Source organism: Oenanthe melanoleuca, chromosome 1 (genome assembly GCF_029582105.1).
Source record: "Oenanthe melanoleuca isolate GR-GAL-2019-014 chromosome 1, OMel1.0, whole genome shotgun sequence".
In the NCBI taxonomy this organism is placed as follows: Eukaryota; Metazoa; Chordata; class Aves; order Passeriformes; family Muscicapidae; genus Oenanthe; species Oenanthe melanoleuca.
Window position 1 is genome coordinate 40749875 of NC_079333.1, and position 27290 is coordinate 40777164.

Consider the following 27290-nt stretch of genomic DNA (forward strand, 5'->3'; position numbering starts at 1 on the left):
CATCCCCAAGGTTCTCCAGGGGCTGCAGGGGCACAGCTGCCTCCCATGGGCTGCACCAGGGGCTGCAGGAATCTCAGCTCCAGTGCCTGGAGCACCTCCAGCCCCTCCTCTGCACTGACCCTGGGGTCTGCAGGGCTGCTCCTCTCACATATTCTCACTGTGCTCTTCCCTGGATGCAGTTACACCTTTGGCTGGCATTGACCCTGCTGGACATGGGGAAAGTTTCTGGCAGCTTCTCACAGAAGCCACCCCTGTAGTTTTTTCTGCCACCAAAACCTGGTCATGCAAACTCAATGCAAACACAGATCTGAGTCAATAGCAAAATCAATAGCAAAACAGACTGATATCCCTGCTAAAATCACAGAATCAAAGAATAATTTGTGTTGGAATGGGCCTCTGGATGTCATGTGAAGATTTCCCCACCTAAATATATGGGCAAAATTCAGCCTTAGAAAGGTTGCTCAAAACCTTTTCTGATCCGTTTATGATGTATCCAATGATAAGGATCACAGATCTCTGAGAATTCTCCCCTTTTGATCACCTTCATTATGAGAATTTAAAATTTTGGGTCTGGAGCTTGCATCTATTTGGGCCTTTTTTTCATAGATATTCAAAATGAATAAAGAAACTTATTTGGAGTCACTTACAGCAATAATAGCCTTTTTCAATCTTAGTTATAGTGTCAGTAGTATAATTTTATAATAGGAAGATTTTTTTTTCTCTGCCTTGAGGTAAAAATAACTGCAGAGACAGAAACTGCACATTGTGTTAGACTTTGCTGGTTATATACCCTGTTAGCAGGGGGGAAAACAAGTGACACTGCTCCATTCTGTGCTCTGTAGATTATCATCTCCCCTCCACCTCAGTCCGTCCTTTTCTGAGATTCCCAGATGCAGTAACAGCTCTTGAAAAACCAGTGAGTGTCAGGATTGAAATCGTTCCTGGCTTCAGTGAGCAGTGCATGAGGAGCTGGTTGCACAAGGAGTAGGGATAATCTAATGGCATGGAAATGTCCCACTTCTTGGATATGCTAAGGGCTGAATGTTTTTGCTCCAGTGCCTTTGAAGACAGGGGCAGTTTCCCCAGTGTGAGCTGATGGGGGAGGGTACAGGAGGCAGAAATGAGAGGCTTGCTGTGTCTGACCCCCAGCACTCTCCTCCCAGCAGCTGGGCTGTCAGGAGGGCATCTCAGTGCACCTGGTGCATGCCTGGCTCCGGCTGCTCCCCTGCAAGGGGACTGGAATGTGACTTTCTGGGTCACCGTGCACACCCGAATCTGCCCCTGAGCTATGCAATTACACATCTCCCTTATTCAGGGATCATGCTGACTATGTGATCTAAATAAATTTCAGAGCTTCTTTTCATGTAGCTGTGATTAGATAAGTTGGCACAATGGCTGTTTTATAGAGCTGCAGTGCACTCTGTCTATGTAGAGTGTAGAGAAATGTTGAAAAGGAAAATCTGAAATAATTATTTCTTCAACTGAAATTTGGTTTTCATGTTATAAATGAAGGGTATTTTTGAAGAGTGTTTAACCAGATATTTTTTCTCTCCTGGGAGATGTGTGCAAAGCTCTCTACCCTGTAGATAAGGCAATGACAAAGCTAAATTTCATGCACTAAATGTCATGCTTCTACATTTTCTGGTGGGCATACATTGGAATGATGTTTACAACATGAATCAGCATAATTGCTCCTGATAAGTTGCTTGTATCAATTTAACTTTCCTCCAACAAAGACAGCTCTTTGTTTTCTTTAGAAAGTTGACTGCTTCTTATACAGCATAAAGCTTCATAAGTGAATTTGATGTTTTTATGAATATCAGAAGAAATACCTTTAATTGCATTTGCTCCTGATGGAATTACTATGGAGGATGAAAATTTTTGATCTAAGTATGGCTCCTCCAAACCATAAATATACTAATGCAGAACATCCCACATCAGACAATTATAAGTGTCTGTGTGCCAGAAAATTTGAACTATTGTTCTCACAGATTGTAATTTCTTTCTGCTGGGTATATGCAGAATTTAACATTTCTCAGTACTGCTTTATTGTACTTAATTTTCATTTCATAGCTGCCTTACACGTGATTTATTATTACTGAAAGTTGCTCATTCAGATTCTCATTGTTTTATGTGTTCACACAGTGCATTTTTCCAACGTTGTATACAGAAAGGTGTTGTGGGTCCTGATTTGGGGGTGAAAGGAGGATCAAAGTCAGGAAAGGAGGAGGGATAATTAGACAGAAAACAGTGCACATTCCTGAACAATACTGTGTAATTTTGTCAGAAGTCTGTTCCTGAACTGATGCTTCTTTCAGGCCCTGTGCTGTAACTGAGACAAAATCTGATCTGGTTGCTTTTGTATTGTGACTTTGCAAAAATGCAGGATATGATGAGATAGTATAATGAGATGCAGAAGCACTTGTAGCCACTGAAGTCTCTCCTTGTCACTGCTTGTGTGCAGCTGCTGTATGTAAAGACTGACAATTCTGTGAACTCAGGATGGAAGCACCAGAGGGAAGGAAAAAGCAACTACATTTATTCAATACTACATTGTCAACAACAGCCAGGCTGCAATTTTAAAATGGATGCATTTGTTCTAGATCTGATTTTGAGTCATTGTTCTAGGAGAAAGTTAAAAACTGAAAGTGAGGGAGATTGAGAAGTAATAGTACCATCCTCCACATGCATACTGAAATATGTCAGTCTGGTATAGAACAGTGACACACATACTTTGGAAATGCAAACAGCAATGCTGCACCATCAGAATGGAATCAATATTATTAAAGTACTAAAAATAGCAAAATTAATGAGGATCTTGAAGAGGAAAATAAAAAAAAAAAGAGCAAGAAGTTTTGTATGGGTTTGAGAAAAAGGAAGTAACAGAGTGTGAATAGAAAAAATAATTATGTTTATGAAGTTGTTTATACAAAATTTTGCTTCAATGTTTTTTAGCAGTGGTCAAATTATCCCTATTCCATAAAGGAGGACATATTTGTGGGCAGTCATTGGAACCCTTCAGAGTATTCACAGAATCACAGTAATATAATTTGTCCCATATAGTTCAATAATGACACAGCAGAGTTTATAATTTTTAGTCATTAATTTTATTTATTAACAACTTTCTCCTCTTTAAAAAACAGAATGATGTTACCTTATAACATACAAGTATTCTACAAGTGGCTACATTATACTTACCCTGGAATCACTGAAATACATCTCTAGGTACCTGTCAAGGACCAGGCCTTGGCATACAGCTACATATTAAGAATGTTAATATAATATGAAGTGAAGAGGGGCTGTCCAAATTTGTCTGTAAAATGGGGTTAATAGCTGGTCTCTGTTGCAAAAACATACACAGTAAAGTACAGTGTTTGAGATGCTGAGATACAGGAATACTAGAAGTTATTGAAGACTATGAAAAAGGAATCTGAAGGTTATAAAAAAAGTGATAATTAATATAAATCAGAGGGGTTTTTCCTTATTTCTTCTATTTTGTGATTTGTCGAATCACATGGAAAATGACTTTGTTTGTGGAGAGAATAAAGTCTATATGTCTTCTGTCACATCTTTGAGCAGGCAAGAAGCCAGTTCATGACATAAACTGATGCCCCTTTTTTGCCTTTTTGAACTATTCATTATGCTACAGGAGTTCACATTTTTATTTAAACCGCTCCCCCCTGAATTAATAAAGTGATGTCAGCTACATGTAGAAGGCCAAAACAACCAACTGTGGATGATTCCCCTTCAATATCTGTCAGATACAATTTTCCAAAGCATGAAAAAGGCAACTTACCCAATAACATTCTACCTCTTATGAAATATATTTCATAGATTGATTACATGCAGAAACATAAAGAGAGAAGCACACTAAGGCATCCTACTTTCTTTTTTCTTGCAGTTGTAATTTGACTTTCTGGCTTCTCTTGCACTTACAAGAAGTACAGCTACTGATCCTGCTGAATTATCAGTGTTACCTGGTGAACCCTGTCACGAGTGCTGTGCATTAGCAAATGAAAAGCAGTGGATTGTTCTTATTTCCTTTCTTTTTTCACTCTTTCCTTCTGGTTCTCAATGTACTCTGGCATACAGCTTTTAGCTTCATATGGCTGCAAAGATATTTGAAGAATCTGGGCAAAATTGGAGAAGGTGACAGCAACAAGACCCAGGTACAAAGTGTTAGAGGACCATTGCAGAGTGCTCTGATTTTTCTGTTTTGTTGAAGAGCATTCAGTCCCCAAGTGGTGCTCACTTACAGATGGCAGAGCTGCTGAAAGGAATTAATGTGGGAGTGTGGTGTAGTCATGACTATTTTTTACCTCTGGTAGGATGGAATAGCTGCTAACAAAATATCCAGGTGATTGTTTCATCTAGTATCATTCAAAGCCTTTGGTTTTAAGATTCCAGCTTTTCAGATATAGAATTCTTGGTTCACATAGATAGCTGACAAGCAGTTCATTAAACACAATAAGACATGAGTCAAGACAGTGTGGGCTGTGCCTACACTTCATGCTATGCTTTGATTGGGAGCTTGCTTTTTTGACCATTTTTGTCATATTGCATGGAGGTTTCCTGACTGCTCAAGAAACATTCCAAAAATGGGTGTCTTCCTCAACAACCTTAATGGATTGCTCATAGCATGAAAATTTTAGAATGGAATGAATAGCAGAACTGCCTAAAGCACACTACCAATAAAATGGAAGTAGTATGTTCATATGAGTATTATTTCTTGGCATAATCATAGTATTTCAGAATTGTAGTTACACATGAGGAAAGAAGAGCAGCATAACAGGAATACAAAGAAAGGAATATTATCACCCTAACAGTAAGCTAAGAGACATTGAGTAACATTATGGATGGATATGAGAAAAAATTATATCTGTCAGAAATTAATAAATAATGTTGAAATAGATGAGAAAAAGGATGAAAGCTATGGTGAGTTTGGACTGCAGGCCAGATACAATACACAAATATTAAGGAATTTAAACTGCAAAGATAATTTGTACCGTTAGCATGTTTCATGTGAAAAAATTATTAGAATTCTGATGTGTAGGTTAAGAGCCTGCCTTATAAATAAGATGTGCTGTTTATGTTATCACACTGTTTAAGTCAATAGGCAGGTCAAAAAGGAAAATTGTTCATGTTGACCCTGAGCTTATGAGGAAAGAGTAGAAAGGCAGAGGACAATTTTCATCTGTCAGAAGCACAGGCTAGACTCACAAATGCACAGGTTATACATTTGACAATGGCTAAATATCTAGGAAAGTAGGGACAGAATACAGATTTAAATGCTTAAGCAGAAACTTCAGCTGATACAGACAGGTAGGTGGGAAAGCAGATGAGATGATCTGAGAGGGATCTGGCAGACAAATATGCTTAAAGGAATTGTAAGCAGAGGATTCAGAAAGCTTAGAAAGAAAGGAGATTAAAGTAGTAATTGTAAAGGCGAATGGATGTTGGATTGGTACAAATTCAGGTTCTGATTGGGAGGAAAGGATGATAACTAATGTGTATGAAAAGTATATACCTGCTTATTCATATTTATAAGCTTATAAAATAAATACACCAAAGGCAAACACAATTGCCTTTTTTTTTCACTGTAGCCTCATTGCCACTTTATTTTTATATGAAGTATGTGGGTTGGTTTTAGAATTCAGCAATTCCTTGAGAATAAAAAGGGCATAACACTGGCTTAATGTGTGAAAGGTCTGTTTTAAATTATTCTATTAAGAGCTTTGTTCCACTAATTATATAGGTAAGTGCTAATATAACTGGTTTATATTACATTTAGAGTACAAAATGCAAGAGGAGGAATGTTGGTTTTCTAGACCTCCTTTGCTGCAGAAGAAGATAATGAGAGCTATATAAAGTCCTGAAATCACAGCCAATTTATCAGGCCTGCTATGTGAGCTAATGCAAGCCTAGAGACATACTGCATTGACTGCTGATCGTTTTATACCACTTTTAATGCCTAGAAATGAAAAGAAAGAAATTAATGGGGAAATAAAGAGAGAAAATGGAATATATGTAATGTGTTTTTGACACTTTGAATCTCACCCTATTATTAGTCTTTTTATACGGAAAAAAAAATCCAATGAAATCAGACGAGTATTCAGATTTTCAGTTTTATCCCATATACAGGGATTTTTAGAGGATACTCCAAGCAGTATTGCAAAATAATATATTTCTGATCCCTATCTAAAGCGAACAATGAATGGGAGCTAACACAAATATGGTTCCCTTATCAATGATGCTTCATGATACCATAATTATTTGTTTATAATACAGCAGTAAATATTCTTTTATAATACTATTACTAGAAGTCTGTAATTTACTTTTGAGGCCTTGCTTTAGTCTAAGAATTGACTTTAAAATGCAAACTAAATCAGCTTATTTTAAGAAGGGAAGGAGAAAGATAATAAGGAGCAATAGTAATAATTCAAGGCTTTGTAATAGCCTCAAATAGTAATAATTTCTTCTGACTACATAAAAATTAATTTGATTCCCAGTCTGAACTGTTGCATTTAGGCTTAAAAATCAGAGTTATCTGCATGTCTGTTTATTTAAGAAAATTTCAGAGGGCTTGACGTAGTGGGGACTGGGAGGACATGAGAAAGCACCAGGGGAGCAGAGTAGTGGGAGAGGCTCTCATGTTGAAAAAGATTGGTGGCTGGTGAGAAAATTTTGGCTGTAGTCCCATCCCAGTTGTCTGTGCCTGAATTCAGAGATCATATGGAGCAAACAAGTGGGATTAGGTGTAACACACCACACTGGTGGGTTGCAGAAAGCAGTGCTGTGGCTGCAAGGATGGGAGTGTTGCAGGACGTGGGAGACATGGGCAGGATCCAGTGCTGGGCTCTGTGCAAATGGATTATTGCACTGTGCACGAAATTCCCTAAAGGGCAAATTGGCCTGGAGCGTGGGGGTCAGGAGCAGAGGATAGATAACCAGGTGTATGGTGCCTCTGCTACATGCAGTCAAGAGGTGGAGGTGAATGAACCCTTTGGGCAGCTGGAGGAACCTCAAAATTGCAGGTTCTGCTACTCATGAGTACATCTTCCACTACATCAGGCTGCTCAGAGTCTCATCCAACCTGACCTTGGGACAGCTGCAGTGATGGGATATCCACAGCTTCTTTGGGCAACCTCTTCCAGTGCCTCACCAGCCTAACTGGAAAGGATTTCTTCAGTGTAAAGGATTTCTTTATTATATCCAACCTAAATCTACCCTCTTTTATTTTAAAACCATTGCCCTTTGTCCTGCCATTACAGGCCCTGACAAAAGGTCTCTCTCCATCTTTCTTAAAAGTCCATTTTATATATTGAAAGGATGCAATAAGGTCTCCCCAGTTTTCTCTTGTCCCAATTCTCTCCATCTCTGATTGTTGCAGCCCTCTGACCATTTCTGTGGCAATCCTCTGGATTTGTTCTGACATATCCATTCTTTCTTGTACTAAGTCCCAGAGCAGGACATGTACTCCAGATGAGATCTCAGGAGAGCAGAGAGTAGATGGGAAAAATCCTCTCCCTCAACCTGCTGGCCACACTACTTTTGGTACAGCCCAGGATGTGGTTGGCTTTCTGGGCTGCAAGCACACACTACCAGATCACATCCAGTTTTTCCTCCACCAGTACTGCCAAGCCCTTTTCATCAGGGCTGTCCTCAATCCATTCAGCCCCCAGTTTGAGATTGCCCTGACCCACGTGCAGGACCACGCACTTGGCCTTGACAAACATCTTGAGATTTCATGGGTTCACTTCTCAAGTCTTTAAAGTTCCTCTGGATGGCATCGTATCCACCTAACAAATCATCTAGACCTCTCAGTTTGGTGTGATGTGCAAACTTTCTGAGCTTGCACTCAGTCCCATTGCCTTTATCATTAGTGAAGGTATCCAATGTTATTGGTCCCAGCATGAACCCTGGAGGAACACTGCTCATTACTGGTCTTCATTTGGGCATTGAACCATTGGCAATAAATCTTTGTCCAATGCAGCCAGCCAGGCTTTTCCTTATCCATCTAGCAGTTCAGGCATCAAATGTGTATCTCTCAAATTTAGAGATGAGAATACTGGGGAGGATGATAGCAAAGGATTTGGAGAATTAAATGTAATTTTTATTTTTTTTAGCATTTAGAATTTGGGAGACAATGAAAGGAACACATTAAGTACCGGTAATGAGATTGTGTACTATAAACATTACAGTTTTTATTCCTCTTCTGCCCCAGAAGACTGTGTTAGAAAGAGAGAAATAGTTTATATTAAGACACATAAAATATTTTCCTGTGTTTTAATCAATCTCTACATTTACATATGTGTGCATTTTTCTTTTTAAGTCTCTTAGAATTGTTTTTACACTTCACTCTCCTTTTCATGCCTTTTGGTTTTTTTCTTCAAAACATTAATGAAGGAGTAATTTTTTTGTCAATTATAGGTTCATTTTGAGCCTATATAAAACCTCACCTTGCCTGTATAAATTACTAAGAGGAGGAAAAAAAATGTATTTCTTCATCCTTAATGTTTACAATATGTATCATAATGGTTTCTTAAAAAGCAACATTGAAGTCCTGACAGGCGTGTGAAAGCATTTCTCATGCATGAGTTGTGCCTTTCCCTACCCCCACCAAAAGTGCTGCCTAAATGGATTTTTTTAACCACTTGTCTTTATTAGTGCACATTCCAAACAAGTAGCAGATTACTGCTCGTAACTCACGATGTTCATTGATTCATTGGAAACCACTGTTCTGCTCCCTCAGCTCCATATTTCATCTGCCTTCTTCTTAACTATCAGGGGTTCTTTGCATATTAAAGATTTTTCAAACAGCCCTGAGACAAGTGCCAGGGAAATTAGATTATCATACCTCTGGAGAACTGAATTTACTTGGATACCACTCTTCAAGGTGCTGTAGTATTCAATTATCTCCTGAGAATTCAAGCTCAGTTATTTTAAATAGTCTACGTGCTTCCTAACACTTCTTAGTGGTTTTTTATTTCTCTCCAAACTTACAACAAATAAATGATTTGTGCTTTGAAAGGATGATAGTTAGTGTTCCTGAGCATAATGCTGATCAGCATGAACAATTTTTTTTATTATTATTATTTGGTGCTGAAAACTTTTAGCCACATTAGTTCTTGTGGCTTCTCTTCAAAAAATAAGGTTTCTGGGGAGAGCTGCTAGGATGATCATCACTATGCACCATTTGTGTCATGAAAGAAAGAGGCTTGTCTGTAAAAGAAAAATTACTGGTTTCATATATTATTAGGAGAACAAAAGTAATGGAAGAAACAAAACTTCTTAAACTAAAGAAGTGTTGAGTGAAAGACAAAGTAATTTTAAAATGACCCAAAAAAGCTAATCTATATTAGAAATAAGATTATTTACTAAATTATTTATTAATAAAAATTGAAGAATGCTGTGGAAGAAGCGCCTCAAGAAGTTTATGAAGAAAAGATTGTGAAGTATTTTTAAAAGGTGAAGTGATGATTCTTGTCTTAAGTTTAGATTTTGCCCAGGTGTTTTGTCACAGAATGACTTTTAATCTTTGAAAAGAGAAGTTTGTGTTGTTCTAATGTCATGTGCTTCTACTATACTGTTTCTGTATCAACTTTTGAAAATGGCATACATGCACTTTTGGGGAAGATACCATATTCAGCAATGTACAGATAGGGAACAAAGGTATTTGGTAATTTCTAAGTAATAATGGTAGTTTCATAGGGATAAAACTCACTTTTCAGATTCAAATATTCAGTAAGGATAAATACTGCAGAAGACTTTGAAAAGATTGTATGCAGTATAAATCACCCATTATCAATAACCAATCAATGAACTTAGAGTACAAAATAAGAATTTCTGCTGTTTTACTTTCTGTAAAATTATTTTCCCCAGTCCTGGGCTTTGTATTGTCTTACTTTTGCAAATGTCATTGCCATTAGGAAAAATCAACATCATCTGAATAAACCAAGAAGAGCCCAAAATAAATAGGAAGTGATTCTGTTCCAATTCTCCATGAAATCTAGGATTTAGTTTTGTAAACTAAGGGTCAGAAATATAGTGTCTAGAAAGACCACTATGGTAAAAGAAAGATCAGTCTTCTGAGAAGACAAAAAACGAAGAACTGTCAGGATTTTATTTACTTGTCAAGAAAAAGTAAATTTCTGAAAATGAGATGCCTGACCCTTTCATAGAGTTTGCCTCTCTCTTTCTTATTGTGTCTCACTGTCTGAAGGGAAGTTCTTCTTCTGACTGTTCAGGTCAAGTAACTCCTCTCTTTTATTAGATACACTGGTCTTTGGCAGGGATTTTAGGAAATTAATTCACTTCCTTTTGGACTTCATCCCATGCCCAATACCTAACCAATATTTTCAGGAAGATCTTTTCTCCTCTTGCTGTTCAGTGGGGTGTTATTTCTACTTGTCAGATTTTAAAGAGACCCTCGGATTTTGACTAGTCAAATGAAACAGCCTCTTGAATAAAAACAAAAATGAAAAGAAAAAAGAGAGAAGAGAAGAGAAGAGAAGAGAAGAGAAGAGAAGAGAAGAGAAGAGAAGAGAAGAGAAGAGAAGAGAAGAGAAGAGAAGAGAAGAGAAGAGAAGAGAAGAGAAGAGAAGAGAAGAGAAGAGAAGAGAAGAAGAGAAGAGAGCAAAAAAAATTAAAAAAAAACCAAACCTCAAAAAACAAACAAACAAAACAGTTAATTGGCAAAAGCCCCTTTGAAAAGCATTTTCTATCTTGCTGACTGTATTTTGCCTGTATTGATATATAATGAATAATAATAATTAATTTACAATAATTAATTCCCTCTGCATTTACTGGAAGGACTTTGGGTTTCCCTGGACATACACACACAGACACAATCTGGTTTTAGTTTGTTTTTTTATTTCATAGTATGCAGAAGATACATACATCCTGTTGGGATAGTGAGTTGGTACAAACACCTGATTATGGGGAAAAAAGAGGATTCAGGAGGCCCAGCTGCTTCCTGATGCCAGGAGCAAGCTCTCTGTGTTTACCAGATTGCAAGCAAAAGCACTAGATGAAATTCTCTGTTGAACTGTTAGATGTGAGGTGGGACTAAATGACATAGAAAGGTGTAATTCACTCTTCCTGATTCAGCATATTTGTGTATGGGCAAGAGTATCAATAATGAATGCTCTAGAGAATTGGAGGAGGTTTTAACTCAAGGTAATATACCCATGAGGAACAGTCATGGGTTTCATATGATTATCTCCAGTGTCTTTGAACTTGATTACTTCATTGTTTCACAAATCCTTCATTTCAGCCTTGGACTGGCTAGACACTTGGGGTAGCTTGGCACTCTGCTTTCTAAAAAAATGAGGAATGAGTTACTGAATTTGAATTTTTTTGCACTAAAATAGAGTGTAGGCTGTTGGGCACTTTCCACAGACTTTTTGCCTTTTTCAGGTGAATACATTACATTTGTGGATTAAGTCTTTGTATTTATTGAAAATTAGCATTTATGTAAAAAAAGCACCATAAAACATATACACAGATCCAGCACATTCTGTGGATCTGGATTTCTATAAATTTACTGAGGTGCTTATACATCTCTTTAAATGTAATTTCCTAGGGTGCTAATTTATCAGATATACCCATTTTATTGTCTGTTCTTTCAGATGCCTGATTTCCTGCTAAATTTTCTCCTTCAACTTCGTTGGAAAATAAAGATATTTTTCAAACTTACAAAGAGCCAATCTAGTATAAAATTTGATTTTTAAGTGTATTTTGCAATCCCATGTGACTGACAGTACCTTCTAGGTTCATTCTTTCTAAAATCACTCTTTATAAGTTTATCCCAAAGAGGCAGCTTGTACTGAAAGTTGTATTACTTTGAGATTTGGCCTGTGACATTTATGGGAACTGTTTGTTTGGACATGTCTGCTGTTATCAGGGTTATTGTATAAAAGCAGATTCTCATTCAGCTTTTCAGAACACAGATGGAACTTCCCAAGGATAAGGTTAGGCATTGGCACAGGACTTCCAAATATAGGAAGGTTAGGTATTTTGCCATGCTTTAATTATGTATCTTAAAAGCATCAAGTCAGAATATGTGTGTAGCTGACTTTTTAAGAGCTGAATTGTAATAAACCCACAGGATGGAAAACCCTTGGAGTGCCAGAGTACGATGGAGAAATGTGGCCTTTAGGTGAGATTGTGCAAGATATGATGAGGTACTTACAAGAGTGTATCTTTCAGATTTGATTATTACTGTGTTGCAGCACAAAGACCTTTTCTGGTGCCACTTTTGAGTGGCATGAGACCACAAGTTCAGTTCCTCACAGATTTCAATTGACATGCAAGCCTGGAGCATGCCTGGAGCAAATTGCTGTGCCAACAATGGGAGTTGCTTTTCAAACTGAGTGGTGAAACACCAGCTTGCTGCTGGGGTTTTTTAAAGTTCCTTTCTTAGCCAGCTGTTAACTATCCTGGATATTGACTGAGTAGGTTCCAGGGTAGAAGATTGCTTTTGCTGTTGCAATCCATTGAATTTGTCATACACTTCACCTGCATAGTTCTCCTCAGCCAGGAGCCAGCTAATATTGACATACTGGCGTGCTGACAATGAACTGTCAAAAATGTCATGAATTCTAAAGAAAAAAATATGTTTCTCTATGGTAGACATGTTTAGCCATGTTTTAAGTGCTCAGTTTCCAAATGATGTATGTCACATAAAAATCAGAATCTGTCACTTCATGTCTTTTTGAAATTATCATAAAACACATGCAGTGCTTTTTAAACGATGTGCCAAAATTGTCACATACATTGTGACCACCCTGAAGCTGTGAAACTGCATGTATATGGAGGATGTATTTCAGAAAGTTACACAGAACAGGTGAGCATTCTGCCTAAAGAGTGAATAATCAATTTCTTGGGAAAAAGTATATCAAAACAATATTTAACATAAGAATAAAACATCAGTTCAAGTCCAGCCTATAATTTGTCATGTTTACTACCCAAATTCACCTATTATATTGAATATGCTTTGTGGCAGGACAGTAGTTTTAGTATCTAGTCCTAGTCCTACAAAGGAGGGTCCCCTTCCTACCTGCCTTCCCTCCAGCTTTAAAGTTTTGTCAGCATACTGGGATTTCATTTTCATATCTGGTTCTTTGTTAGCTTTAACTTCTTTTAGTCAATTGCATTTTCACCTGGCATGGAATTAGTTGTTATACAGTTAAAACTCAGTGAATGTATTAAATGGGTTTTGGAATTAAATGCTCTCAAATTTTAATTATATCAGATTTCAAATATTGAACCAGCTTCTTCTCCCGTGAGTAGTTCCAGCTAAAGTCAATACGAATATTTTATGAGTTATGCAACAGGATTTGTCCTGCCTTTTATAAGTAATCCTAACACCCACACACAGAGTATTTCTCTAGTTCTTATTCTGTGAAAATGCAAGTTAGAATATGGACTGTGTAGTGACTTATCTGTTATACTAAAAAAGAATGATAGAAATGAATATGAAAAGTAAATTATTTAAATTATTGGCTCCTAAACATATTTCAAAAGAAACAAATATAAATAAAAATAAGAATATATATATATATATATATATATATATGTTTTTATATATATATGTATTCAATATATGTCTAATTTGTATTGTGTATTTTTGATCATCCTACTTTTAAATTAATTACTGTATATCCATTTAGAAGCAAGTTGTTTTATTTTCAGACTGATAAGTATGAAAAATGCCTCTGCAATATCTTGTTGATCTAACTAAAAATAAAAGTAGGAATAAACAACTTGTCCTACCTCTGAGTCTATTTGGTTTCCAAAGTCATTTTTTGAGACCTTTTTCTGCACATGTACTTGGTACAGCAACTGGAACATTGAGGCCTTTAAGCACAAAATTACTTATGTAAATACAATTATTCCTATCAACATTCTTAAAATTTGATCCACATTCTCTACTATAGGCTGTACAGGCCTATATTTCAGATAGTTGTCTCAGGATCAGGATAACCTTTTTAATTGTACAAATGCATTAACACCAGACTCTTTCACTGGAAAAGGTCTTGTTCATTTTAACTACCAGAGAGATGAAAGCTAAGTAGTGAATATTAACATTCTCAGACAGAGATAAAACCTTAAAGAAATCTCTATTAAGTTATAACGACTCTTTTTCTTGCACAAAAGCATTCCTAAAAGAAGACATTAATGGGTTTTTTTAAGTCTTGATTTAGTGATACACAAGTCAAGATGACATCATCAATAGAATGCTAAATGCATGCTGAAACTGGTATCTTGTATTCTTCTGTGAATAGATGTTTTATGTTTTCTCCATTATATTAAGGAGAAATCTCTGCTTTGTGTGTCATGAGCAGCCCCAGAGGACACAGCATGATGCCTCAGAGTAGCTCCAGGCCATGGAAGCAGCCTGGCTCCAGGACCTCTGGGTCCTTGGAGGGGGCATGGGGAACAACACAGGACGACTTTGCAGATTTACAGCAGCAAAGTTGTTTGGTGTAAATGTCCTGCAGTGTGTCAATACTGAGATTTTTGTCCTCCTATCATCTCCAGTGTTAACAGCTCAGCAGGGAAGCTCCTGCTGCTGCTTATATCTGTGCAAATTGTCTCTTATGAAACCATCTCATAAGGGACGTAGGCAAATGTCCAGTTTCTGTAATGGTGATGTTTGTTTATTTGCAATTAATTAGTTTGAGATTTGGCTCAGTGATTTGGAACCTGAGTTAGCAGGTAACTTTAGCAGGAGGGATGAGGTCACCCTGTCTTTTGTACTTTGGGACACTGTACCACGTACATCCCAGCCTGGAGTTGAGGCACAAAGCTGCCATGTGACTGCTCCTACAGGCTGCCACTGGGCATAATTCAATATCACTAGCAAAACACAAAGTGCTTAAGGAATTCTGTGCAGTTTTACAGCTGTAGCCTGGTCTCCTGGAGACACTTTAGGGTCCCCAGCATGGGAGCCAGGCGTGATGCCCGCTCCCTTCCACTCTGCTTCCAGAGAAAATGCCCTCAAGGAATAATTGTGGCCCACTGCTCCTTTTGGAATAATGCTTCAGGGCTCAGGTTGAAAAGGTTGGATGCCACTGCTTTAAGCAAATTGGAAAATTCAAGTCTACGTGGTATCTCTTTAGGAAAATAAGACATTTGAGGTAATTTATAGCTTTTAAGATACTGTATTGTGAAATAATATCCTGTCAATCACATTGAAGGGGGCAATGGAAGCAGAAGCCAAAATGCATAAAGAATTATTAGTGGGCAGCAGGTTTTTTCACAGTGATTTTTGAGCAGTAAGCATAGACAGTGTTGTTCTTGGCAGAAGAAAATTAAATAATATTGTTTATTTAGATGGATTATCATCTGCTGTAGATTTCTGAAATAGATTTTAATTTCCATATACAGAAGTGGAGACATCAAAAAAATGATCAAAGTGGGATTTTCTGTTTTTGCAGTAGTACAATTAAAATTTGACCTTATTTACTATTTTATTTTCAACTTAAATTGAAGTCTAAAATGCCAAATACATGTTCTAGGACTTATAAAGTATCTTATATCTATTGAGCAGTTCCTGCATTCTCACTTCTCATTCCTCTTAGATACAGAAAGTCCCTCTGTAATGTCTTATTTTTTACCTCCTTACATTTTTGCAGCCAATTCCCACATCCTATGCAGCTTTTTCAGATATTCTTTTATAAACTAATTAGCCACTAAAGACAAGACTGCATGAAAGGTTTCCCACCTTTCTGATTAATATTCTTTGTACCATGCTGCAGAGTAATTTTCTCTGTCTTTTTCTGCCTTGGCAGCTCTTTCAGCATTGTTTTCATACTGTGGGTTTGCTGGAGAGGCTTAGGCTAACCCAGCCAGGGCATGCTCAGTCCTAATGATCATGCCACAGTGTACTCAGAGGCACTTGCAGAATTCCATGCCTTCTTGACCAGGAATACCAAGTGGGTACCCTGCTGCCACTGCTCACCTGGGTATGCAGATCCCAAACTGTGCCTATTGTTTCTGTTCGTGGAGATGGCCTAAATGGAAACATTTAAGCAATATCCATTTTTATTAGAGAGATGTTTCCACTCTTTTGAAACCTTAGTCATTTTTTCTCCTGGCAAGTCCAAGGCAGGAATGCTCACTTCTGCTCATTAAGACTTGGGATTACACCAGAGTGTACTTTTCTGTGAATAAACAGCTGTTCAGGGGAAGGAAAATGCCCAGCTCTAAAATGAACAAAATTCTTAAGATCATTTGCTTTCAAAATGGTCAGTGCAAGTGCCATTGTCTAATGAAACGTCACAGGCACTTAACTTTTATGGAGCAGTTATTGACTGGTCACCGTGTTCATTTTCAGACATTAATGCCAAGGTCAGTTAAAACTAACCAAAGTCCCAATAAACATATATTTCATACTAGAAACTGCCAGGATTTTATTCACAATTTTCTCTCCTGGTCTGTTTTCAGACAGGCTAGTCACAGCTTTCAAGGTCTATATTCTTTTACCTGTTATCTTTTCATTATACCTTTCCCATTTCCATGTTTCCCACTAAATGTCACTTCCTACAGCTAAAATTTAATTTAAATTGTTAAATATATTCATTCTACTAGAGCTTTGGACCTGAGTTTATGATTACTTTTTGCCATATAGCATGCCTCAGTGGGATGTAATAAATTAGTCTAATCATATGGTGAGTACTTACTTCATTCTGTGTTTGTTCCTGCTAGGAGCTGAAATTGTCTCTGTAATTGTATGCAAATCCCTTCACCAGAATAATCAAAAGGAAACCTGTGTGTAGCTGCCCATCCTCCACAAGAGAAGCATAAAAGTAGCCTAACTTCTAATTCTACTTAAATGAAATGTTGTATCTTCATATGTGAAATGTAGATACAAAACAGAAGAATAAAATTTAAAGTGTGTGAGTAGCAGATTCTGTGATAATATTACTGGTTGTTTTTAGTCTTGCTCTTTGCATATGCATAACATGATGTTAATAGTGTTCATGGCATTGAACTTGAGAAATAATAATATTGGGATTTTTCATTTTAAACATGGAGGAGTGTCTTCTCCTCCAAAAAGTACATGAGACATATGATGGAGTGTTTTATGAGTTGCCTTCAAGAAGGTGCCTGTTTCCTTCTACTGCCTGAAGAAGAATACTGGATGAACTAGCTCAGAATTAGCCAAATTCAAATTAGTCAAAATTTCAGTTGAGAAAAATTCTCCTGTAATTCTTTTACTCCAAGGCACGTTTTATGTATTGGCCTCAAATCATCTTGATTTACTTCTTTGACCTCTGTCAAGTATTTCAGCATTACTTTTTAAATGTGGACACCAAAAGGAGGTTCAGCCACTTAGGAGTAGTCCAGTGTTCTCTGTGAATATCATATTATTCTCTTTCTCCCCTGTTTCTCTGCATAAGTATCTAGATGTTCCATGAGCTGCCTTACAGCATTACTGGAAAAGATCAGCTCTGTATATCAATGGCTGTGATAGCAGTGTTTGTGAGGACACTCAAATGAGAAAAGGTTACTAAGTTCCCTTTGCTCTGCCAGTTCTTTTCAGAGGAGTACTGAAAAGAGTGAGAAGTAGAGGGAGACGAAACAACAAACACTCTCTGTTCATTTTCCTTCTTTGAAATTTCTGTCATTTCTTTGCATGCTGCTTTGCACAGGTTCATATAAAGCAATTGCAGATATGCATACACATAGATGTATTTATTTGTTTACATATTTAGGTACACTTGTGATGTTTCCTAATATCCAATCTAAACTTCCCTTGGTGCAAGTTGAGACCATTTGCTCTTGTTCTATCACTTGTTACCTGGCAGAAGAGGCTGACCCCCCTGGCTCCCCCTCCTGTCAGGCAGCTGCAGAGTGCTGGGTCCCCCCTGAGCCTCCTTTTCTCCAGGCTAAACACCCCCAGCTCCCTCAGCTGCTCCTCACAGCACTTGTGCTCCAGAGCCTTCCCCAGCTCCGTGTCCCTTCTCTGGACACGCTCCAGCCCCTCAATGTCTTTCTTGCAGGGAGGGGCCCAGAACTGAATTTGAAGCCAGGTGAGGGGAGTGTTCATTGTCATTACATTTCAATAAAAGCTACTATATGAAATCTTCATGTCTCACAAGTTGCTGCTCCAGTTCAAAAAGAAGACCATCTTCAAGCTAGTCTACATGCAAAAAGCACTGAATTAATTTTAGGAACTAGAAGAAAATCATAGATTCTTTAGGATTATTTCCAAACTATTAGTTGTTGGGGGAGCAATTAACTTCTAATAAATTTGTGGTCCATGTGTCAGTTTCAAAGATTCAGTAAGACTTATTTCAATCTCTCTTCAGACAAGCAATAGCCATAACTGTAGTATTCACATTTTAAGTCCTGTTTTCCCAGAGCTTGTTGCATTTTTCTGAAACAACTAAATATTTCAAAATGTAGATTTCAAAGGCATCTTAAATGAAATTTAAAATCAGAAATAATGTGCCTCAGATCTACAAATAGAACTTATGGAAGGAGTGAGATCCTAAATATTATCTGCTGTGTAGCCCCTGATAAATATAGACATGGCCACAAGTGCACAGAGATAGATTTAAGGTTGTGACTTCCTTCAAAAGAATGCTTGTGAATGTGAACACCTGTTGTTTCAGTGTGAAGACTGAAATTTTCTATTTTCTCTCAGGCAGGTATTACAAATGGCACAGCCAGTAGGCAGAGACTGCCAGATATTTTATAGTAAAACACTACTTTTCTAGCAAATCCCTGTAGAAAGCAGGCAGAAGACCTGACATCAAGATCTTCATTAAGTACCCACAGTCAGCTCTGTCCTAGGGCACAGGTATCTTTCTGAGGTAGATGCTTTATGGGAAAAGTAGTAGGTGACAATATAAAGACAGCACCATAACACATTAACCAGAATACACCAAGGTACTGCTAATTTGACGATATACCAGCTCTTGTGACCTTTAGCTTGCAATGCTAGTATCCTTTGACATGGCTCTTTAGGATGTTATTTACACAAATTTCTGTGTACGTTTGTATATCATCACAGGGCAAAGTAAATCCTACTAAATTGAGACTAGAGAGGTAAATTGTCAGCAAGCTAGCAATTCCTGGAAAATAGCTATGCCTGAATGAAGATATTGTGCAAGAAGGATAATTTATTAGTATCAGTCTTACAAACTATAGGTTTTAGTGAAATTGAGTGTTTTGGCAAAAGGTAATAAGGTAAATATTTGAATTTTTTTTTTTCCTTCCAAAGTAGATTTTTTTTTCTTCTTTTCTGCCCTTTCATTAAAAATACTGATACACATTAGCCCTAATGATTGTCCCAAGATGACATATCAGACAACTTGCTATTTATAGAGACTATATAGATGATCTGACAGAGGGCAAGCCTAACACATGCTTATTTTTTTCCCCTCTCTCTGTTGTTCCACTTGTTAGCTCAATTGCTGGAGGTTTTTAGGTAATAGTTTGTAAAGTTTTGATAACACTGTAATTACATGCAGTTTCCAATTTGGCATTTAAATGTAGTAGGAATTTTCTGAGATTTGCTAAGAAAGAGTCTCCTTGCTGATTGTAAACTACAGAGAAGCCAATGACCTCTTACCTGAGCCAGTTGCATCTGAAGCTTATGGCATAACTAAAAATAGACAAATAAAACCAAATAATATATAAAATATTATTTTTTTTTTTTTTTTTCATTTTGGCCTGTATCTGTAAGTACCTTTGGAAGTTTTCATCTCCATGCATCCTTGTCATAAGAAAGATTATGGGACTGCAATGTTATTTTGAAGGCATTTAGTGAAGTGGGAAGGGTAATGATATCTCAAAACTGTGAAAAGCCAACCAAAACTATTAGACTGGCTTCAAAACCAGGGCTTTTCTTCAATCCCTCTCAGGTTCCAGTTATCTCTATCACTCAGCACTTTGATGAGCCACCTTTACAGTGTTTTTCATATGAAGGCTGCAGGCTCTGAAATGCAAAGAAGGGGGAAAATCTTGCTGCTGAGTGGGTGTAGCATAAATGGGACCTGACACAGCTTGAATCTTTGATCATGAATTCCCATTGTGGTGTAAGACAAACGTCCTCCCATATGCTCCCTGAAAGGACATTTCTTAGACTATGTTGATCCACTTCAGACTTTTATTTTAAAAAAAAGTCGTCATGGTTGTAATATATTGCAGCATTTTCTTGTAGCTTTCTGTTGCCCTCAGGAAAGAAGGATTATTAAATACTGTAGATGAAGCTGCACAGGTACCAGTCTCTAAAGGATTAAGGGAGAAAATGGCAGAAAGTCTGACCATACACCGCTGCAGGATCTTGTTTTGAAGGTGTCTCTCAAACACTGAGATAATATTCAAGGTCATAATTGTCAGGCAGGCAAGAAACATGAACTCAAAAGTGGCTTCCTTTATCATCAAATATTCCAAAATATTTAAAACAACAATGCAATAGAAGAGATGCCTAAACTGGATGCAGTATTTCCTCAGTTTTGTTTCTGAACCATTTGTAGTAAAATTGTCTTGATCATTGATGGTATAGGTGGCTTTATTCACAATCTACATCATCGTAGATGTCTTTGAAAGTAGACAGGATTTGGAAAGCTAAGTAAACCCAAATAAGGATCTTTCAAAAACAGATTTTGTGGGATAAAGCAATTTTCATTCTATTACAAATTAATTTGTTTTCTAGACATTTGAAAAAAAAAAAAAATCATGTGTCTCATTCTAGTGCAAGTTTTTACATTTCCATGAAATTTTGCTCAATGAGTGCATTGGGCTTGCATGGCAGGGTCTACAGGAGTGGCTGCTGTGAGAAGCTGCCAGAAGTTTGCCCCATGTGTGAGAGAGCCAAAGCCAGCTGGCTCCAAGATGAACCTGCCACAGGCCATAGCCAAGCCCATCTGTGATGGTGGGAGCACCTCTAGGATAGTGTATTTGAGAAGGGGAAAAAGCTGTGCAACAGAGATGGGAGTGAGAATATGAGGGAGAAACAGCTCTGCAGACACCAGTGTCAGTGCAGAAGAAGGGGTAGGATGCTCTCTAGAGCTGAAGTTCCCCTGCAGCCCCTGGTGCAGACCATGGTGAGGCAGCTGTGCCCCTGCAGCCCATGGACATCCACAGTGGAGCAGATCATAGAATTATAGATGGTTTGGGTTGGAAGAGACCTTAAACATCACCTGGTTCAAACACCTCTGCCACAGACAGCAAACCTTCCACTAGACTAGGCTGCTCAGAGCCTTGACTGTCTCCAGGGATGAGCATCCACAGCTTCTTTGGGCAAGAATGACCTTCCACAGCCATATGCGTGCATGAGGAAAGGGGAGGTGGAGGGAAGGTATTTAAAGAAATTTTTTTCCACATTATTCTGCTCTGATTTGAAATTAATTTTCCCAAGTTGAGACTGTTTTGCCCACGACAGTAGTTGGTGATTGATCTCTCATTTTCTTTGCCTTGACCTATGTTTTCCCTCATCCCATCCAGAGGAGAAAGGGTGATAGAGGGTTTGGTGAGTACACAGCATCCACACAAGGTCAACCCATGACAATGAGCTTACGAAATTTTTTCATTATGATCTATCAAACACTGATCACACTCAAACTCAGAAAGAATTATATGAGTTTCACTGTCAAATAAAGAGTTATTAAGTGTTGATCCATTCTGGTTGCAAGTTTTTTTCCTGGTACCTTTGTTAATGATTTGTATGAAGAAATATAAAATTTTCAATTGCAGAGGATAAAAATTCAAGAGGACTGTGTGTATTCTGTAATACATTTTTTAAATACATCACATTTTCACCAATGTACTTCAGGAAAAACTTGGATCAACTGCAACATATCCAGAGGAAAGCAAGGAAAATTGTCAGAATCGAGACTAAAACATTTTCCACAAGAAAAAAACTGAGACAATCATGTTTCAGAAGCAGAAGTGCAGAAAAAAAAAGAAACGTAACAACAATCTTCAGTTACATAAAGGATTGCTTTAAGGAAGAAGGGAACAAACTGTTCTCCAGGCCTACTAGAGATAGGACAAGAATGAGTGCCTTTAAATTATGCCAGGGAAGACTTAGGTTAGACTTTATAAAACATCTCCTAATGATAAGGATAATTAAGCAATGAATATATTACCTAGGACGTGACTGAATCCTCTTTAGAGATTTTTAAGGACAAAGAAAGATATCTGTCTAGAATTTTTTTAATATTATTTATATGCCTTGGGGAATGGAAGATTAGAGAGAATAGATGGAACTATTTCTTGAGTTCCCTGTCTTATTTTCCAATCTCTGTATCATTCCTGGGAATCAGACCCAAGAAGGACTCAGAACACAGAACACACCTGTAGTTCTAGCTTCCACTCTGTCATCTGAATTGGCCAGTTTCTATGTACTTTTTGGGAATGTTCTGGCTCTAGCTCACACTGTAGAAAAAATCAGAGATGTGATTTTGTTTAAGTTCTGGAAGTTCTATGCTGACCAAAATCTGGAACAAAACTGTATGTTAATGAAAAGGTGATAAACACAACAAGGAAAAATGAAATATACATGAATTTGAGGACTTGTAGTAATTGGTGGTATAGTCATGCATCATTCATACTGTAAATTTCTTGTAAGTTTTTCGTCACTGTATTTTCTGGATTTATCTCGACAAGATTTGGACAGATAAAATAAATGGTAGATATTTTCACTAAGCCTCATGTCCAAGCTCCCTCAGTATTCATTGAAGAAAATGCACCTTTGGAATAGATATTTAAGACCAAAAAAAAGGGGATTTTTATATCTCTCCTTTGAAACTTGGATGATTAACTTATACAACTAAACAGCTAGAATTAAGCTACATGAATCCAGTCCTGAATTTTAAATACAATGTCTTATCCTTACCAAATGATTTATTGTTTATTCTTCACTTCTGCTGTGTGTTGGATTTATAAAAAACTCACCCTGATATTAATTCCCATAGTTGGAAGTAGCTTTTGTAAAGTAGCTCCACCAGTGTATGGGCTTTTGGAATCATAGTAAATCTTGGGAATGAGATTTATTCCTATTTGAAAATTAACTGGCCCTGAAAGAGAAGCAAATGAATTTGCATTTCAGTAACATGCAGTATATGAGCCCATATAAGCCCATCTTTGGAAAAGACCCATGTTCATCAGAGATGTTTTCCATGCCTGGGGTCATAACAAATATATTGCATATGCTGTTTCCAAGTTTATTAACCTATTAACTTGCTGATTCAGTATTGCTAGTCTGATAAGCATAGTAAAATAAAGTCATAGTATGTAAATATTGCATCCTCTTCATTGTAGAAAATTAATAATAGCTTACTGCACACAGGTTCCAAAATAAGAATTATTACTGGGGATGCTGCTGTTTGGAGCAAGCAGCCACTTTGCTGTCTGTCTCCTGGCAAGCCCAGCAGGAATGATTGCCTGTGCTTAGAGGGCTGGGGAAATGGTTTCCCAGAATGAAAAGGCTGCTGGAAGATGAAAGTTATTGAAATTTAATTATATCACTGTAATTGATCACTGAACTATTTTCTGGTGAAAGCAAGTAAGAAAGAAAGGGGGGGAAAAAAAGAGAAAAAGGAAAAATGTGCATTCCAGCAGAAAAAATAAGATGGTGCTTCTCTATCTCTTCAGTTTATGCTGAAGAGATTTAGATAGCAGATTTTACTTTTAATTTAAATTGAAATAAATTAAATCAAATCATTGCCTGCTGGAAAGAAATTGGTTAGGGGAAAATCTAGCTAAAGACAAATAAAAAAAAAACTTAAAGGCAACTTAAATTTTAAAATCAAAAAGATTTCTCATGATTTCAGCTACTTGGGTGGAGGAAGGCTGTGTATAGCTCCAATTACAGAAATGTTGCAGTGAGTAGGAGGAATCCTGGACTACAAATTGACCATTTTACACACTTCAGCCCCCAGAAAATCTCTGACCCTGAAGAAGTACTAATATCTCTACAGCACCAGGTGCACATATGCTATTATTTTTCTATGGCTGATGCATTTTTGATGAAAAAATACCAGTGGGTTGTGGAAAGAGGGAAGGGGAAGAAGGCTTAAAAAATCTGAGATTTTGTTTGTAATGTATTTTACTGTAGTATCAACCCCAATACATAGATTTTTTGCAGTAGGCATGTCCAGCTTTGATTTTACATGAAATGAATAGAGCAACTTTTCATTTTCATGGTGGGGGTGGGCGAGGGGTGGTGTTCACAGATTTTTTTCCCAACATTATGTCTGTGTGTTATCTTCTGGGAAAAAAAAATAAAAAAAATAAAAAAATTTAAAAAAAAAATAAAAAATAAAAAAATTAAAAAAAAAAAGAGAAAATCACAGTATGGTAGATCATCACAATTCCACCTGACCAGAGAACAGAAAAACAAGGAGAAAAGGGACCAAGAAAACAAAATTTTGCATCCTTGCCCTGTTGCTGTTTTGGTTCCAGGATACTGAGGTGGAATAGTGTCTACATTTAAGCAATGACCTATAAAAATCAGTTGGCAGACTTCTCATCACAGGTCATTTGAGGAAAATTCCCCAGAATACAGTCCCATGGAGAGGAAAAAGAAGTCCTTCTTGCATATAATGCCTTTGGGAGGGACTTCAGTTGAGCTTTCAGGAAGTTCTGTTCATGTTTTATTTAGTTCACAGATTTGCTAATTAAAAAAGAAAAAAAAAGCAAGCTCTGTGAAGGACCTGGAACTCCTTGATACATATTTCCAGGCTTCAAAGTTATTCTTGGGCACAACCATTTGTCTTTTTTAAGAAATTAGCTATCTGCATTTCAAGGTTGAATTAGTTGATGAGGAAGGGTTACTTTAAAAATTTGTGAGAGAACTTAGCTTACTTTTATGTATTGGCATAGTCCTAAACATTTTCTTAAATAATATTGTTTAGTATGGATTGTGCAGCTCAGCTGATATGAGCTAGCCTAGGAATTTTTTTGTTTGCAACAAATAGTATTTCACAAATAAAATGGGAGGGAAAGTATTCCAGAAAATGAATCATTCATCTTTCTGTAGAATAACTGAGGATAAACAGCATGTCTGCTGTCTTTACTTGGGCAAACATCTTTCTAAAGGTTAGGAATTTTGCTTGAATGGAAATGCAGCATTCAGTTTCTGAGAATTATCCCAGGTTAGTTTCAGAGGTTTTTGCCTTATAAAATGTGTGCAGAAACCATTTTTTTTCCTTGGCAGCTGTCGCCAATTATTTTGGAAAAATAAGCATTTTCCACAGCATGTCTAATTTTTATCCAACTGAGCCTGTGAATGCTTTTATTCATTCTGTGTAAACTTCATCTTCATCAGTCTGTTATATTAAAAATAGTTCCTGCCCACTGAAGAGGTGGCCATGCCACTGATGACTTGCACGGGGATTCTGAGCTCTTCTGCTGGAGGATTTTGCACCATATCCACTTAGTGCTGTCTAGCTGTGTTGTGCCTACATGTGAAAACCCTCATCTGAGTACCAGCCCCAGAAGCTTCAAATGCCTAAATGAAGGTAGTTGCTAATGAAATGTGGCAAGTGAAACCTTGATCCAAGAGAGAAGAAAAGGTTTTCTATGTGTTTGTCTGATATTTGTCATGCTTTGTGCTGGGATAAATTACCAGCTTGATCAAAACACATCTTAGCAAAGTTGTCCAAATGAAATAAGAAAGGAAAGAGAGAATGTCAATTGCTGTTCCAAACACCATTCATTCTGAATCAAAGAAAATGTTAATTAGTGTCAGGAAGCTGAATTAAGTAAATGTTGACTGCCTTGGTAGCAAAGATCAAGTCAAAGTTACAGTGTAAGTGAAGCAGGAACCCCTGTAACATTGGAGTGGTTTTGATTTATGTCTATATATGGAAATGAATAGGAAATGAAGCAAGAAATACAATGCTTGGGAAAGAATCTCGTCATGATTTGCAGAGATAATTACAGGCAAAAAGGAGATTGGATATAGCAACAGGAAAAGCAGAATAATTATGCAGCAATTAAGAGGAAAGCTGATGGTTCTTTGAAAAAAATAACAGTCATTGGGTTAAAAATATATGCTGAGTACAGAGATGTTTTAATACTCAATACATCAAGTATTTGAATTTGTTTCCTGCAATAAAATACTGTTTCATAAAATAAATGTCTCATTTATATTATAAATATGTTCTGCATTTTATGTATTTATTATAATTGTTAGTATTTTTATCTGAAATATGACATCTGAATTGGAGGAAAAAATAACTAATAAATGTTCATTTTGGAGTGCTGGTGCATAATGTCACAAAGATAAGAAAAGTTATATTTTATGTTAGTATTTTAAAGACTGCAAACGTTATAGGAGCCAGTAGAAAAATAGCTACTCCTAGATTTGCAAGAAGATTAGTTTCCCATGTGTCCAAAAAACTTCATGTTATACTGACATTATCATCTAATTCTATTTGACTGGAGTTTGGTTGTGTTGTAGGTCTTCTGCTAATTAGTTAGCTAGCAATCACACACTAAAAAGTGCTCTGTCTGAAATGTAACTTACAAAGATTCCTCTTGAAATCTGTGGGAATATCTCACAATTCTTCTACAGGGAATCTGTCATGCATGTACAGGGCATCTTTAAGTGCATTAAAATGACACCTGGGGGTCACTGCACTCAGGCATGGGACCCTCATGTTAAAGAGGGAAAGAGACTACCACTGGGTAACTACATCACTAAGGAAAATTTTTAAAAGGTGAAATCTTTCATTTAAAGCTAGTGGGGAAAATTCTGCCAGCTAATGAGTTAAAAGCCACAATCCTGTCGTGATTCTAGACAGGAGGATTTGTGAATTGTGTCATTTTTATGAACGTGTTATTGAGAAATATATCTATCCTTTTGTACTTTTTGTCTTTTTTAAACATTAACTCTGGGTGTGAGGAATACAATCTTCATTGCTTTAAACAAATTCCCCACTTATTCTGGATGACAAATAGAATAATACATGCTTCCTGCTTCAGGGGTTGGTTGAGCAAGTCAAGATGAGGTTTGCAAGCTGTTCTAAGTCATGTCATCAGCTCCCCTTCTGCCTCTCTACTGCACATCCCCAGTGGAAAAAAAAAACAGAGCAGGAAGAAGGTAGAGGGCCAGTGGTCCAGGGCAGCCTGAGACTGCCCTGCAGGTTCAGGGGGAGACCTCTGACAGGACACTGCCATTTCCATCTGTGAAAGACAACACGGGGGGACATCAAATACTGGTACTAATAAAGAGCAATAATTCTGCCAGTAGTGCTGCTTCTCTGGTGCCCTTCATTCATTGACCTCTAATCTCTTTGCATACATTGATTCGAGCTATATGG

The 27290-nt window shown here is 37.2% G+C and overlaps 1 protein-coding gene across 3 annotated transcripts in view; it reads left to right on the plus strand.

Annotated features, from left to right (window-relative positions):
* Window positions 1-27290, plus strand: part of GRIA4 (glutamate ionotropic receptor AMPA type subunit 4) — a 210966-nt gene that overhangs the window by 94289 nt on the left and 89387 nt on the right. The window lies entirely within an intron of this gene.